General features: G+C 43.4%; 1 protein-coding gene across 1 annotated transcript in view; it reads right to left on the bottom strand.

Moving 5' to 3' along the window:
* Positions 1 to 11,016, bottom strand: part of Il1rl1 (interleukin 1 receptor-like 1) — a 60,555-nt gene extending 49,539 nt beyond the window's left edge. Inside the window, exon 1 of the mRNA XM_006495744.2 lies at positions 10,852 to 11,016. The gene's annotated coding sequence lies outside the window, so the exon portion shown is untranslated. The remainder of the gene's footprint in view (positions 1 to 10,851) is intronic.
* Between the last annotated feature and the right edge of the window lie 6,471 nt (positions 11,017 to 17,487).

Genomic DNA, 17,487 nt, shown 5'->3' with positions numbered 1-17,487 from the left:
CCCTCAGAGGTCAGAAGTTGATGTCTGTCTAATTCCTTGGAATTGTAGTTTCAAACAGTTGTGACTGATACATGGATACCAGAGAGCGAACCAGGATCCTCTAAAAGAGCACCCAGTGCTCTTAACCTCTGAGCCATCTTTCCAGCCCTCAGAGGAACTTTCAGTTCCTCTGACTGAGCTATAGCTATCAGGGATAAACAAGGGTTTGTTTGATCCCCACTTCCCAACACTGTGAAGCCAGAGTTAGACCTAACTCAGCAAAGCCCTCTGGCTTAGAAAACTTCAGCAGAAATTTCAGTGTAGCAGTCCACTCTGCAGAGAGGTTTCCATCCACAGCTCACATCAGTCTGATGCCTTCTCTCACCTCATCTCCCACTGTATCATTTCCTATCTTTCCTCCTGGACGGCTGTTATCATCCCCCTCTACACACCCATCCCTCCCTTTTTTCAATCCCTTATCTCATTTTTTTCAAAGTTAATAAAAACAGCTGCCATTTCTCTCAGTCATATGTTCCCGGAAAGGGAGGGCGGAATAGAGGTAGGGGAAGGGCCTGAGAGGAGAGGTGGGGAGAGAAGGCTTTCATCGGGATGTTAGTTAAATTAGTTAATTCATTAACTAATGAAAAAAATAAGTAAATAACAAAAAATATCTCTCAGCATGAATTTATACATGATCTACAAATCTAGCTGGGTACAAGAATACACTTGAGATTCTAATCTCCATGGAGGAGAGGATGCCTGCTGGGTTGGAGATAGTGGTCCTTAGAGCTGCTGATGAAGGATACAGTTACAAAGTAACCAAGTCCTAGGAAACGAGAAAGGTCCAGCAACATATCCTGCTGTGCAGTGATAACCCAGCGTGGAAGTCCCTGGCTCTGCTACTTAGCAGAGGAAAGTAGTCTTTCCAACCCTAGATCTGCAATATCAATACAAATGAGGTACTTACAAGAAGACTGTTGAGAAACAAGTACTGGCACCCTGTACAAAGAACGCTTTTTTAAAATTAGAGTTGGGTGGCTATAGCTGTGGCTACTAACTCACTGACCTGAATATGTTTTAAAAGAATTCTAAATGACCAAATGATGTTGGCATTTTAACAAATAAAGCATAGAAGGAATGCTTTAATCAAAACAAACTTTTTTCAGTTCCAGATAATGGTTCCTCATTCCTCACAGAGCACAGGCTGTGCCTCCCTCTCCCCTGCAATGATTCAACAGGACTAAGACCCTCACCACCTCCGCAAACATCAAGGTGCATCCCTGTTCAGATGGAACACGGTGCTGTGGTATTCTCAGAATCCATACACATTCACATTCCAGCATGAGGGCTAGAACACATTCTAGCATGGATGTGCTCTGCCCAGCGCATACATTTTCTAGGTAACAGAATGATTGATGGAATGGACTCTCAGAGTGGTATTTCTCAGCAAAGAATTCTCAAGCCAAGTGAGAGAGCTTTTATGTCATCGTACATAAGAGAAAGCTTCCTGAAAGTCTTCCGATCCACAACCCTGCCTCAAGCCTGTTCCGCGCCAGCATTTCCAGGAAAAGAAAGGTGCATCAGCTGTCAAAGCAAATAACCACAGGAGGCTTCAGACTTCCCAGCTCCAGCGTAACTTTGAACAAAACACTGAACTAAAACAGCTTTCCCTCTTCACAAACTCCAGGGCCTCAGCCCATGGCAGCCCACCGGCACACATGGGGCCCAGTACCTTGGGAGTGGTGCCTACCACAGATCTCTGTTTCTAGTGTCAGTGAGCACAGGGAATGTGTGTCCTACACTTCAGGAGGGACTTCACCTAAGCAGGAGGAAAGCAGAAAGAACTATGGGTCTTTCCATGATGAAGTTGCCTCCCTAGAGTCCCGGCAGACCTTCCCGAGCTGATCTGCACACAGAACATAGGTTGGGGGTAGATGTAGCGAATGGTTTTAGAATCTCTCAGAATGACTGTGTCAAGCTAGATCCTTGGATCCTCTGCAGGAAGCTGGTGCTGACCCAACTTCCCCTTAGTGGCTTTGCCCTAGCTCCTTTGTCCTGCCTACCTCCATCAACCAGCCACCTTACCTGACTCTCCTTTGCTTTATTTCTGGATCAAATCATTCTCTACAGGGGTCCCACATTTCTTCCATAACGTTCAAGCATCAAGCCACACCTTACCCATTTCTGCAGCAACCCCCATCTGCTTCAATGGGATTAAAATAAATCCGGGTTTTACTGACTTTTTCACCTCAGTCACCTCTTCATCTGTTTCTCTGCTTTATCACCTGCCTTGTTCTCACAGTCTCAGGCAAGCTGCCTGCCACTGCATGTGAGACTGCATGTGTGTGAGACTGCATGTTTGTGAGACTACATGCACGTGAGACCATGTGTGTGAGACTGCATGCATGTGAGACTTCATGTGTGTGAGACTGCATGTATGTGGGATTGTATGTATATTAGACTGCATATGTGTGAGACTGCATGCATGTGAGACTGCATGTGTGAGACTGCATGAATATGAGACTGCTTGTATGTGGGACTGTATGTATATGAGACTGCATGTGTGTGGTACTATATGCATTTAAGACTGCATGCATGTGAGATGCGTGTATATAAGACTGTATGTATATGAGACTGCTCAGCACTGAGTCATAACAATACTGAGTCATAACTCCCTGAATGTATTGTTTCCTTTTCAACCTTTTCCCCCAACTCTCTGCTAAGGTTTCTTAGTCTCTATTATCATCATATCCTCAAACCCCAGGGACTTTTCTTCTATATAGTCTAATTGCTATTTCTATTGCTTGTCCTTAAGTCCTCTGGTATTTTTCTTCTGAATAATCTTAGTTTGTATTACCCTGTCTCCCAGTCACTTACTATTTTTCTTCTATGTACTCTCATTACTATTTCCCTAACTGAGTCACCGTTTCATTACAGATATTGGTTTGTTTGTTTGTTGTTGCTATACAAGTTTTCATTTGATATTTGGGCTTATTTAATTCCATTTCTGCTGGATGCTCTACATGAGCCTTCATTATCATGTCTTTAAATCTTTTTTTTAATTAGATGTTTTCTTTATTTACATTTCAAATGTTATCCCTTTTCCTAGTTTCCCTTATGAAAATCCCCTATTCTTTCCCCCCTCCCCCTGCTCTCCAACCCACCCACTCCTGCTTCCTGGCCCTGGCATTCCCCTATACTGGGGCCTAGAACCTTCACAAGACCAAGGGTTTCATCACGCATTGATGACTGAATAGGCCATCCTCTGCTACATATGCAACTAGAGACATGAGTCACACCATGTGTTTTCTTTGATTGGTGGTTTAGTTCCAGGGAGCTCTGGGGTTACTGGTTAGTTCATATTGTAGTTCCTCCTATGAGGCTGCAAACCCCTTCAGCTCCTTGGGTACTTTCTCTAACTCCTTCATTGGGGACCCTGTGCTCCATCCAATGGATGGCTGTGAGCATCCACTTCTATATTAGTCAGGCACTGGCAGAACCTCTCAGGAGACAGCTATATCAGGCTCCTGTCAGCAAAATCTTGTTGGCATCTGCAATAGTGACTGGGTTTGGTGATTGTTTATGGGATGGATCCTCAGGTGGGGCAGTCTCTGGATGGTCATTCCTTCAGTCTCTGCTCTCGACTTTGTCTCTGAACTCCTTCCATGGGTATTTTGTTCCCCCTTCTAAGAAGGATTGAAGTGTCCACACTTTGGTCTTCCTTCTTCTTGAGTTTCATGTGTTTTGCAAATTGTATCTTGGGTATTCTGAGCTTCTGGGCTAATATCCACTTATCAGTGAGTGCATATCATATGTGTTATTCTGTGATTGGTTTACCTCACTCAGGATGATATCCTCCAGATACATCCATTTGTCTAAGAATTTCATGAATTCATTGTTTTTATTTGCTGAGTAGTACTCCATTGTGTAAATGTACCACATTTTCTGTATCCATTCTTCTGTTGAGGGACATCTGGGTTATTTCCAGCTTCTGGCTATTATAAATAAGGCTGCTATGAACATAATGGAGCATGTGTCCTTATTACAAGTTGGAACATCTTCAGGAGTGAGATTGCTGGATTTTCTGGCAGAACTATGTCTAATTTTCTGAGGAACAACCAAACTGGTTTCGAGTCCTTGTCTCCTGGTTCCATTTTCTCTGTAATCTGTGTTTGTTTCTACTTAAGGGCTTACCTCTTGAATTAGGAGCCATGCTTTCCTGTCTAAGAACATCTAGTAATTGTAGCTGCAAGTTGATTGTTTTGGATGTGAAGTATTTCTGACTTGTGTTGCCTTCATTTAATTCTGAATTGCAGTCTAGTAGAGCAGTTCAGTCATCATGGTACCCTGCTCAGTTTTCCAACTGTTTAGAGTGACAGGCCAAGTCTAATATTGGTTACTCTGCTCTGGGTGATTGGGGGTTAATTTTAATCACAGTATTCTCAAGATTACTTAAGGGATCACTGCTGCACACAAATAGGAAAAATGTGGTTCAGCATCCTCCATTTCCTCTTTCTCTTCGTCCCAAAATAGTATCTGTCAAAAAAAAAAAAAACTTACCATGTTTTCAGCCCAGTTATTCCAGTCGAATCCAGTATTCCACAGATCAAATCATGCCCAGTCACTTAGTAACTATATCACCCTAATATAGTTATTCAACATCTGTAAACCTCCATTCTCCTATTTGAAAAAATAAGAATTATAGCAATACTTGTCTCACTGGGGTTTAAAGAACAAACCAAGGAGTAGAAGCGTCCATGACAGCGACCACCATAGGACAGGAACTTAGCTAGCCTGTAGAGACATTTAAGGGTCTTTCCTATTTCTCCAACATGACAATTTCCTCAAGAGGATACTTATAGCTGTTTGATATTTCTGTCTTCTCCATTCCATGAACTAATAAGTGAGGTCCACTGGTTAGGAAGCCCTGTGAAGGTCCTTTTCAGTTGGTGGCTGAGGTTTGTTTATTCTCTCTACAAATGTATTCTCAGTTTGGTTAACATGCTTAGCTGCATGCACTACAACAAGAACAGTACTGGAAACAACAAAAACAAAAGCCATGGCCTCTTCCCTCAAGACGAGCCACTGACTGTCTATTATGAGAAATGGGCCTAAATCAAATAACAAACAAACAAGGACATGCTATTGTTAAAAAATGCTCCACCGGAGATGCCAGTTACAGTAGATTGGCAGCAGTATGAAGAGGTAGTGGAACCTTTTTAAAGGTGTGGACTGGAGGAGAGAGGTATACCATGGAGGACTTTCCCCTTACAGAACTGTAGAACTCTGAGGTGCTACCCATCTCTTACTCTGTTCCCCCGGAACATGATCAGAGGTGTGATTATATATCAGCAATAACCAGCCATCGGAGCCTTAAAAGAATGATTGGAAAATTGATAAGAAAGACATTTGGGGGGAATGTACAATGGTACATCTCTCCTAATGATCAGAGGATATAAAGTTACTTGGGTTCCAGGTGACTGTTATCAACCCCTTCCCTGACAATCTCTGTCATTTCCTAGTGAGCCTAGGAACAAAGTAGCTATGGCAGCCGGGTTGAAAGCAATGCGTACAGCCAGTAACACAGACAGAGAGCAGAGACCAATGCTGAGCAGCCAACGTGGCAGTATGTCCCAGGTGCCTAGCCAGCAGCCTGGTGTCATGTTAACTAACTTTGCCTACTTCCATGAAGAGAAGTGTGACATTTTGTCTTCACTGGCCCAGTTATTCTTTATGTTGCTTTGCCTGACCTGTGTGTAATGCTTCAGCCAAAATAACCACACAGGCTTAACAGGATGTCCTATTTCCCCATCTTACTATTCCACACAGCATTGCTCCTGAAAAAGGAACTTGCTTTACAAAGAAAGAAGTGCAACAGTGAGCCCATGCTCACAGAAGCCACTAGCCTTCCATGCCCCCCACCTTCCTGGAGTAGCTTGCCAAAAAAAAAAAAAAAAACAAAAAAACAAAAAAAAATGAATTGGACTGTGAAAGATAGAGTTAGAATATGGAAAAGTGGCAAGAGCCTGAGGCCTGGGGCAGATTCTTCAAAAGGCTGTATATTCAGCATCCGTATCCTACATGGATTCTGCATCACCATCCCACATGGATTCTGCATCACCATCCCACATGGATTCTGCATCACCATCCCACATGGATTGATTCTGCATCACCATTGTTAGAGACCATACCATGAGAAAGCAAGCCCTTCACAATCTCCCACCCTGACAAGCCAAATGGTCTCGTGCTAGGAGTGGGTCATCACTCCCTTCTCCCTGTTCCCTTCCTGGCACCTCAGGCTAAAAAAGCTGAATTATAGTCCCCTCTTCCTTATCTTTTCCTGACTCTTATGACATCCAAGGACATGAGTTATGCGCTGAGCCCAGCCTGATACCCAAGGCTGTTAAGGAGGATCTATGTTCCAGAGATAAGACACAGAGTGCCCACCACCTGGAGCCTGACTTCTGCCCTCATGTTAGCAGATGCCTACTTCTTTGTTCTCTGTTAATTCCCCCTCCACCCCTCCCTATTCCCCTCGATGTATGCTTTAAAATCCGGCGTCTCAGCCAAATAAACGGAGACCTTGATAGGAAACAATCTACTTGGTCTTCGGCTTTTATTTCTCTTCCATCCCATTTTCTTCCAGGTTTGCAGTCCCCCTCACACCCACGAATAGCTGAGTCCCAAGGGACGGGATACACCATCCTATATCATAGATTCTGCATCTGCCTCCGACATGTGGTACAGTTTCTGATAAAGCCAGGAGGGAAAAAAAAAAAAGAATGACACAACCCATCATCATCCACAGGGACCCATGAACTACTTGTCTACATCTTATTCCCATTAATAAAAGACTTGCCACCTACATGTATTTATTCCAAATGGAGAACTTCTGTCAGGTATATAAGTATTCCACTGAACTAGATGTTAACCAGCTAAGAAAGGAGTGACTTTGCTCCCAGGAGTGACTGTCCAGACTACTAGGGAGAAACTGGACTAATTCTCCCCAAAGAGTATGTCTGGAGTGTAACAGATTTTTCAGAATTTGGCCATGTCTTATGATTAAGATTAGTAGAAGATGACAACCCAATTCAGGTAAGATAATAAATCTACAGTCCTCAGAAATGAATATTTGGGTCTCTATTCGTTGTGACTGATCACTGTTCCAGGTACAGATCCTAGGCCTGCTCAGGTACTTGCTGAGGGTGGAGGAAATACAGAAATGGTAGTAGAGGAAAGTTTTTATAAATACCAACTAAAGCCATGTGACCAATTGTAGGAAGGAGGGTTGTAACCACCGTTTGGTTGTGCTTGTGCACTTACACACATACGTTAAGCAGATGTGTGTTTTTCCCTTACTGCTTTATCATGTAACATGACATCAATTGAGGTAGTATCAGTAATTAATTGTTATAAATCATTACCACATTTAAGTTACAGAAAACAGAAAGTCTAAGCATTCCTTAAGAGCCTCTGGGCTGCAGGGATGGCTCAGCGGTCAACAGTGCTCCCTGCTCTTGCACAGGACAAAGTTCAGTTTCCAGTATCCATCCATATGGTGGTTCAGGGCTGTCTGTGGCCAGTGCTGGGCGATCTGATGCTTCTGTTGGCCTCCTTGGATGCCTTCCTGTACATAGGTGGTACATGTTTATACACTCAGGCCCACATATATGAATGTGTGTGTGTGTGTGTGTGTGTGTGTGTGTGTGTGTGTGTGTGTGTGTGTGTAGATTTTTGTCATCTATTCTGAGGGAAAATAGTGTTTTTTATTACAAGTGGTATGGCTGCTATATCATATTAGCAGGATTATGAACTCATTGCTTTTATTATTTGGAAATTAAGCAAGTCATGTGGGCTACAGAACAGGGTAGAGAAACAGGGTGGAGATGTTGAGTACCAAGCTGACACCAGGTGAATTTGTGGTGGTTAATTTTAGATGTTAGTTTAAAGGGTGAAGATCTTCTCTCAAATGGACAGCACCTTCTAGCAGATACACAGAGGCCTGAGAGAAGAGCCCCTCTTTGCTCCCCGCTGCTTAAGCCATCTACGCTGCTGCTGCTGCTGCTGCTGTTGCTGCTGCTGCTGATGATGATGGTAGTGGTGGTGATGATGATGATGATGGTAGTGGTGGTGATGATGGTGGTGGTGGTGGTGGTGATGATGATGTCTCTTCCTGCCATGGGAGCTCAGCTTCTTCAGTCTTCCAATGGAGACTGAAAACCACTGACTCTCTGGAACTCCTCAAGGTTTTCAACCCTGGATTGGCACTGCTGAGTCTCCCATCCTTATAGGCTGAGAAGCTCCTGCACACCTCAGCTTCTCAGAGTGATGCCCATTATTAGACAACCCAACCTGAACCATGTAAACCAATCTAATCCATCCTCTTTGTAATACATATCCTTTCTATTGGTTATACTCTCTCGAAAACAACCAACCACCACAACCTAAGTATCTTCTCCTCCAGCACACTCTCTACCACAATGTGCCCCCTCACCACAGGCCGAAAAGCAATAGCACCAAGCAGTTATAGCACAAAACCTTGGGCAATCGTAAGCCTTTCCATCTTAGAAATTGATTATTCAGCTATTTATTATGGAAACAGAACACTGAGTAGCACAAACCACCAACATGCAAAATTGTATTCACAATGCCTAATTTAAGCCATCCTATGTCCTGTCTCTGTTACTAGTACAAACATTGTATTCAAATTTGCTCTGTATCCTGCTCCTGCCTTCAGAGAAAAGTATCAAATTCCTGCAACAGTAACGAGCACCATGCTGGAAATGCACAGGGACCAAAAGGGAAGGCAACAAGACAATCCGACCTTCTGGGTGCAGTCACAGGTCCTCGGTGGAGAAGCCTGACTGACCCAGATGATCTGATGGATGGATTGTCATGAACCTGGAGCAGGAAGAGTTCCGAAGAATGCTCACAAAGGAATCGTTATGGCAGAAAGGAGCAGAGGCGAGTCAGAGAACTGAAAGAAGCCAGCGTGCCTGGAGAGTGGGGAGCTAGACAAAGGGTGTGGGCTACAGAACATTGCAGAGTCCTCAGGGTCACAGTAAGAATTCTGATCCTTCCAGGTGGTGGTGGAGCACAACTTTAATCCCAGCACTCGAGAAGCGGAGAGTTTGAGTCCAGCCTGGTCTACAGAGCTAGTTATAGGACATCCAGGACTACACAAAGAAACCCTGTCTCAAAATATATATTAAATAAATAAATAAATAAATAGGAATTCTGATCCTTAACCAAGAGTAGTGAGGTGGACCCAGAAGTTTTAAGTTAAGAGGTTATTCTGGTAGGTTAAAAATACGTAATGAGACATATCCCTATGTCATTTACTTTTGCTGCATAACAAACTACTTCCAAATTCACCAGATTAGGATAACCCTTGGTATTGCACCAAAGGATTAAATCTTTCCAGCTATATACAGGCATGCAGGCAGAAAAAGAAACAAAATGGCTTAGGACCACGGCATAAGGTTTGGATCTTTAGCGGAAAGAATTAAAAATGGAGAGCAAATAGCTGATCCTTTAACAGATTATGACAGGATTAGTGTCTCACTCTCTGTGTGGGCCTCAGCTCGAAGGCGAGAGCCACCACCTAGGTTGTCCACATGTTGTCCCTCTGTATGACTCGGTTGTCATGGATCCCAACAGAAGTAGTCCAGCCATCAGTGCAAGGCTGCCTTGCCTTAGTGAACTTGGTCCAAGAACTCACAGGGCTCCTTCGAAAGAGCTTCTTTGGCTCATGTGCTTGCTAGCTAGCACCTGAGACTCCAAAGAGACTGGCTGCAGACCTCCCTATCAATGGGAAATGCATCAAGGAATGTGAGGGCATTGTTTGAATAAAATCACTAATAAAACCATTGCCATTAGATGTCCATCAGCTAACAGACCTTGAGCTGAGATGGCGGTAGCAGCAGTTGGAGAACAGTTGGGGATAAAAGTAGCAGGACTTCCTGATAAAGTTGATGGTGGAAATAAAGTGGGAGTGGTAAAGATTGTTACCTGTCAAGGATGGGTATGCTTGGTGACCTGGGAAGAAGGGGGTGACTTTGTGGGGAGGCTAGTCTGAATGGCTGGGGAAGTGTTAGATTGAAACGCTAAGATATCAGAGCAAAAAGTCTAGTAGCCGCCAGAACATATGACTTCAAAAATCAGCACCATAGATGTCAATGTGGAAGTTATTACTGTTAAGACAGTGTCAGAGGGAAAAAAAAAAAAAAAAAAAAAAAAAAAAAAACGTAAAGTGATAAGAAAAGAAAAAAGCTTAGCATAATACCTGGCCCAATATTTTCAGTCATGGGCCAGCAAGTGATGGGAGATGTAAACTGCAGGACACAGGAAGGGCAGTGAGGACATGCATAGATAAGCAGGGCTAGCTTTGGCTTTTAGTTCGCACATCAGCCAAGGGGGAACTCTTAAAGAGGAGGAGCAGTGCCTTGTGGATGCTAGGCCAGAAAAGTCCGAGGATGGAGCACTGAAAGATGTTGTGGCATTGCTCCTTGAGTGACTATGTAATAGAAAGTGAAAATGGACTTCTGGAAGTAGAAACTTTCATCCCGTGATGACCAGTGGCCCCAACGTGGCCAAATTCAGTGAGTGATGTATTCGCTGTCTTATTTTCTTCGCTAAAACCTGTAACTCAGTTGTACACTTTATATGTCTCTGCAGAGAAATAGTTCCCAGGCAACTGCCCTTCGTTTCATTTTCTGCCTTCTGCTATTTTCCATTAACCTGTGAGAAAACCCTTTGTCTCCCTCAGTTCAGCGCCCACTCTGCAGCTCAGTATCCTTCTGCGCATGCTCACTCTGCAGCCCAGTCTCCCGCGCATGCTCACTTGCAGTTCCCACACGTGGCCACACTTACCTTGGGATTTCACACCTGCCTCTTAGATGCTTCTCTTCTGCACCCCAGGCACTTCTTCCTCTCCCCAAGCCTCCATGTCTGTCTGGTTTTAAAGACCACGCATACCGCTGCATGCTGGAGCTAGCAAGTTAGCACATCCCACGCTAACCTAAATCATTCCTACACACTAAGCATTGTTCTCTATTTCTAGTTCCCTATAGCTCAGAATCTGATGTCATTTTCTACTTCCTGTTACCTCCCTGCTTCCTAACTTACACACCCTGCTTCCTTTCCTGTGTAGCCATACAAGGAAGCTTCCTGCACGATCCTACCATTCTATGCTCTTGGCTGACACATCCAAGGTCATATGTGATACGATGTTACAAACCAGACACAAGCAAATCAAGAGCAACGAACCAGACTCCTCCATAGTAATTTCTCTAAATTGTCTTCTTTACTGTACTGCAGTGTAGTAGGCAGCTTAAAATAGAAAGGGGAAGACTAAAGAAAATAAAGAATGACTTACACAGTCCAACTTGTTCAACTCTGATCACTTGGAAATACTATGCACTTAATTCCCTGGAGCACTGCACTGAGAAAGCTTTGGAAATTCCTTCCAAACTTGGCTTTAGAGCACAATGATGGACTAGTGCTATTTGCTGTCTGTTAGGGAGAATGACTAGAAGCCCAAATAGTAGGCCAAGTTCATTCCTTAGTAACAGAATTGTTATCGGTGAGCCTGTGGTTTAATTCCAAAGGAAGAGCTGTGTCATCCACACCAATCTCCAGAGCTCTATGAAGTGCAAAATGTATGTTAGAAAGTAATATGGTTAATAAATGACCTCCTGTTCTTTATATAGTTATTTTAGTGTTCTTTTTCAGAACTGTTTCTGTTACAAATAGCTCTTTAAAGGAACACCTGCCTGAACCAATTGTCACTCGCCAATACTACCAATACCTCTTATGTTTGCTCCAGTATTTTGCCTGGTATATATGTTTCTACATATACATATGTATACACACATATACATATATGTTGACTTGGGAGAGTTGAAAGTTAACTTAAAGTTGAGTGACACCATTTATCTGCATGCATTTAAGCTTAATAACTGCATTCCTTGGTTTAAATTTCCCATTGAGCTGCTCATGTAGTCAAAAAATTAAGACACCAAATTTTTTATTAGATATTTTCTTTATATACATTTCAAATTTCAAATACTATCCTGAAAGTTCCCTATACCCTTCCCCGACCCTGCTCCCCTACCCACCCATTCCCACTTCTTGGCCCTGGCATTTCCCTGTACTGGGACATACAAAGTTTGCAATACCAAAGGGCCTCTCTTCCCAGTGATGGTCGACTAGGAAGATGCAGTTAGAGACACGAGCTCTAGAGGTACTGGTTAGTTCATATTGTTGTTCCACCTAAAGGGTTGCAAACCCCTTCAGCTCCTTGGGTACTTTCTCTAGCTCCTCCATTGGGGGCCCTGTGTTCCATCCTATAGATGACTGTGAGCATTCACTTCTGTATTTTCCAGGCACTGGCATAGCCTCATACGAGACAGCTATACCAGGTCCCTTCATCAAAATCTTGCTGGCATATGCAATAGTGTCTGGGTTTGGTGGTTGATTATGGGATGGATCCCCAGGTGGGGCAGTCTCTGGATAGGTGACCCTTTCGTCTTAGCTCCAAACTCTGTCTCTGTAACTCCTTTCATGGGTATTTTGTTCCCTATTCTAAGGAGGAACGAAGTATCCACCCATTGGTCTTCCCTCTTCTTGATTTTCTTGTGTTTTGCAAATTGTATCTTGGGTGTTCTATGTTTCTGGGCTAATATCCACTTATCAGTGAGTGCATATCATGTGTGTTCTTTTGTGATTGGATTACCTCACTAAGGATGATATCCTCCAGATACATCCATTTGTCCAAGAATTTCATAAATTCATTGTTTTTAATAGCTGAGTAGTACTCCATTGTGTATATGTACCATAATTTTCTGTATCCATTCCTCTGTTGAGGGACATCTGGGTTCTTTCCAGTTTCTGGCTATTATAAATAAGGCTGCTATGAACATAGTGGAGCATGTGCTCTTATTACCAGTTGGAACTTCTTCTGGTTATATGCCCATTACCCATGAAATGTATCAAAGTGGCACCCCAATGCTACTATATGTAATGTCCTGGGTGCTTTTCTAATTTATTTTAAATTAATTTTTTCTGAGTAAAAATGATTGGATGTAAACCATGACATAAAGCATAACACAATAATGTATGACATGTATGATAACATATAGTAACTTCACTCATATTGACTCAAGTGTAAAATCAAGGGGAAAATGAAATCTATTGCTCTGCCTCATGGTAGTGATTGTTTGAAGGAACCCTCCCTCAGCTCAGCATCTGCGAAGGGTCAAGAGTCTGTCACTGTGAGGACTCAACCTTGAAGAAGACCTAATGCCCTAATGTGGTGAAATCCCAGGCTCAGACATAAGCAGGATCTAGAACCGACTTCCGCTCCCATGCACAGTGAGCTTATATTTGGAAGCTGACTTCCGGTGTCATCATTAGCAACAGGCTAATTCCCATTCGACCACATCCGAACTGGGCCTTCAGCCTAACACCCTGCTCTGCCCAGCAACTTCCTGAAGAGGAAGGCCTGCTCTCTACCCACCCATCAGACCATAGGGTCTAAGCTGCACTTCACACTGCCATCCACCGCTCCAGCACTGTGGATTGCTTTCCACGTAGCCTTGCAGTCTTAGCTCAGATGATCTCTTGAAGAACAACAACCAGGACCTCAGAAGTATGGAAGTTTCCACATGGCCTCTTCAGTTCAGATTCCTTTTTTAAACTTAATTACATGTGCCTTGACCTTGACCATTATTAGATTCTTTCACCAATGACCATTATTAGATTCTTTGGAACCCAACAATACTGCTTTTACACAGCCTTGTGCTTCATCTGAATAGACTCAGGCATTTGATTTCTGGCTATTAAGTCAGGAGGCATCTGCTGTCAGTCAAGATACATAGTCAGTTTTCATAATAAGGCTGGATTGGAGAAAAAGGAAAGCAGAAATTTCCCTGTCCCCTTTCCTTAAACATAAGCCTGGGATTTTAAGCCCTGCCCTGATACAAAGGCTCAGTCCTAATCACAGGAGGGGAAAGTTAGGGGAAAAAAATCTATAATAGCTCCCCACTTTGATAAGGAGCTCCCCACCCAGGCTCATGAATAACAGGAGCCTCTGTAAGACCCAAGAAGAAGCAGAGATGAGGTCCTGGCAGTCTTCAATGCTATCTTAAGTCATCGTTACCAGCCAAGGCTGCCATTTTCTATGAGCATCCTCGGTGAGAGAGGAAGGTCATACTCCCTGCTTCGAGTCCACAGAAGTCCCTGCTAACCCTCTCTTCCAGAAGAGAAGGATTCAGTATTTTTCACAAGTCTCTCAGCCAGGGGGTGGCACAGTTAACAAGTCAAATACATTACTACAGCTGAGGCAGCCCAGTCTCCTTCTAATCTCTAACAGCGCCCAGTTACAATCTCCAAATAAACCAAAAGAAATAGAGCAACAAACCCAATAACAATAGAATACTGTCCTCTTCCACTCAGAAGCCCAACTTAAGCTTTCTTACATCATTAAAATATTCGGGAGAAATTAAAGTTGGAGGTTAATGGTCTTGGAAATAAAGACCAACATTATATTCTTTTTGGGTTTCACTGCGAAACTCAGCCAAATGAGTCTTGAACTTCCTCAGTCAGTCTTAGCCCCACTATGGTTATTTCAGGCAACCCCATGCTTTGTGTATTCCTTTCCCTAAGCATTAGTACCTCATTAAACCCACGCATTTCCAGGGAAGACAGGAAACAAATATAAAATCTCCTCTCTGAGTCAAACTCAGACTGTGTCATAAGTTGTGTCGTAAGTTATCATAATCACCAAATGGCTGAATACTGCACCAGGACACCAAGGAGACATTCCAGATTACATAGCTCTGAACCTCTGGCCCTGTGGTCACTAAAGTGGCCAATATACAAACTTGTTTGTATTTCATATATATTGTTGGTTCCTTAGCACTGAATTGGAAGTCAGCGGAACTACATATTTTTCCCCTGAGGCAGGTTGTTGCTTAGGACAACACTTGATGCTACTTAAACAGTTAAGTCACCAAGGAAAGAAAAGCACGGAAATGCAAATTAAAGTAAAACAGGGTGATCCTGAGAAGGAGTGTTTACTCCATAGAGCAAGGCAACTTTCTTGACCTCAGCTGAGTCAGTGCATGGTGACAAGCTCAGATTGCTTGTCATTCTGGGCTTGCCCATGCATAGCCATAGAAAACTCTGATTTGAAGTTATAATAAAAGTTACACACTTGTATATATGAAATTCTTGGATAAAGAGGATCAACTGTAAGCCCCCAGAGCCAGGGGCCCACACATTCCAGACAAACACCTTCTAAAAGCCCCAGGAAAATTGTTCCTGTCGGGGAAGGAGCGTGGACAGAACATGCCAAGAAAAAGCATCTCTTGTCAAGACGCCAGTGTGGTGTCCATTACTCTATGTCGTTTGCCTCTGAGATTCACTCTAGTAGAAAGTCTACTCTCCAGAGGGTGATTATGACATATGATATGGCACTCACCACATTCTGGAGGGGGTGGGGTCAAATTTTTATCTTACCTTTGAGCCCAGAACACAAACTATGTCAATCAAAAAGCTACCAGGTGAGTGATAATCGAGATACTGGGGAGACAAAGACCTACACAGAGACAGCATGCCCTGGGTGCGTGGGCCCCTGGGAGTCCACTCAACATAGGTGTCGCCTTTACATTTCTTTCTGAGAGGCTACACATTACAAAATCGGTAGGATGTATGATGGACAAGTGCCTCAAAACGCTGTAGCGCGCTCCCCACCTAGGGATGGATCAGTAAGGCAAAGCCTGAAATCCCCAGTGTGAGAGGTTTAGGAGAAGCCATTTTTCTCTTTATTCTGTGTCTTATTTATGAGTAGCTACAAGTGCCATCATTTTCTGCTCTATCATCCGCAGTGGGTGGGGCGCGAGGTAAGAGCTGTCAGCCTGGGTGTCCTGCCTGGGTGGCTCCTCTTCGTAATAGGAAAGGGAAGCTTTCTGTTGTCGGAGGACTTCTGGGTTGCAGTGCCCACACACAGTCCTACCAAGGGAGAGAAGTGCTCTCTGCCTTGCAGCCTATGTTGTTCTAGACCAGCATTTGCATAAATTCTGGTTAAGATTGGTTTCAGGAACCCAACCTGTGGGCTCCGCCCCATGGAGGCAGCATTCTTTTATCTCAGAACAGATAAAGAGTTTGATGACATTATCACCTACTAAGTTAACTATCTTTTGGGGTCAAACAAAAGCAACATGTGCACACACACACACACACACACACACACAAGAAAAAAAAAAACTCAACAAGAACTCTACAGGAAATCCTAAATGTTTTGCACTGTTTCTTAGAATGTAGCTCTCCTGGAGACTACAGAAGAACGGCACTTTTTAAGCAAAGTTGTAATCATTAAAGAAGCCAGTGATGCTGCTCAGTTGGTAGCTTGCCTTTGCAGAACAAGGACCTGAACCAGAACCCATGTAAGAAATAAAAAAAAATAGTTTTCTGATAGACATAATTGCAGTACTGGAGACAAAGATGGGTAAAACCCTGGGGCTCCTGGCCAGCGGTCTAACCTACTTGACTGGCGACAGAATAATGAGAAACCCTGTCTCAAAAAAAACAAAAACAAATAGATATCTCCTGAGGAGCTATACCTGAGGCTCCCTCTGCCTTCCACATCCATGTTGATGTACATGCCCAACTCTATACCTCCAACACACAAATGCACATACACACAAACACATACAAATAAATAAATGTTGGGAACCTCTGGAAAATGGGTGACAGCTCTGTGATCAGTAACAGTAGAGCCAGCATGACATGCTTTTCTTCTTAAGTAGCAGAGATCTTGTGATAGGTTAAAGAACAGACAGGCTTTCTAGGAACAAAATGTATTAAAGGGGAATGTCTATTGTCATAAAACATAAAGGAAGATGCACCAGACAGAACTGACCATGACCTTGCTGCCCAAGACAAGAAATAAAAACTCAGGGGAAATGTGCAGTGATGCCCATGCAAAGACCAGAGCACCAAGGACAGCAGGCAGTTCTCTCCTTGACCAAAGATGGGTTCAGCATACCTTGTCTTGGAATTTCTGCTAAAAACTGTAGCAGGTGGCTATAGTACCCACACAGATCTTGGGCACAAGAGGCTAAAACAGAATCGTTCTAAGTTCTTCTGGTGTGTTTCATGGTCTCTGAGACTGCAGAATTGATCATGTGCTATGAACATGCCCAGAAATTGTGCATGAAGAATTCCAAAGCTCCTAGGAGGAGAAATAAATCCCCAAGTTCAAGGACAGCATGCAGCCCTGAGCCACAGAGATGAGATCATTGCTGTGATGGTTTGAATATGCTTGGTCCAGGGAGTATCACTATTAGGAGGTGTGGCCTTGTTAGAGTGGGTGTGGCCTTGTTGAAGTAGGTGTGTTCCTGTGGGTATGGGCTTTAGACCCTCACCCTAGCTGCCTGGAAGTCAGTCTTTCACTAGCAGCCTTCAGAAGAAGATGTAGAACTGATGTAGCTCTGCCTGCACCAT

Source organism: Mus musculus, chromosome 1 (genome assembly GCF_000001635.26).
Source record: "Mus musculus strain C57BL/6J chromosome 1, GRCm38.p6 C57BL/6J".
Taxonomy (NCBI): domain Eukaryota; kingdom Metazoa; phylum Chordata; class Mammalia; order Rodentia; family Muridae; genus Mus; species Mus musculus.
Note: the sequence above shows the minus strand (reverse complement) of the source record. Positions and strands in the feature narration are given on the sequence as shown.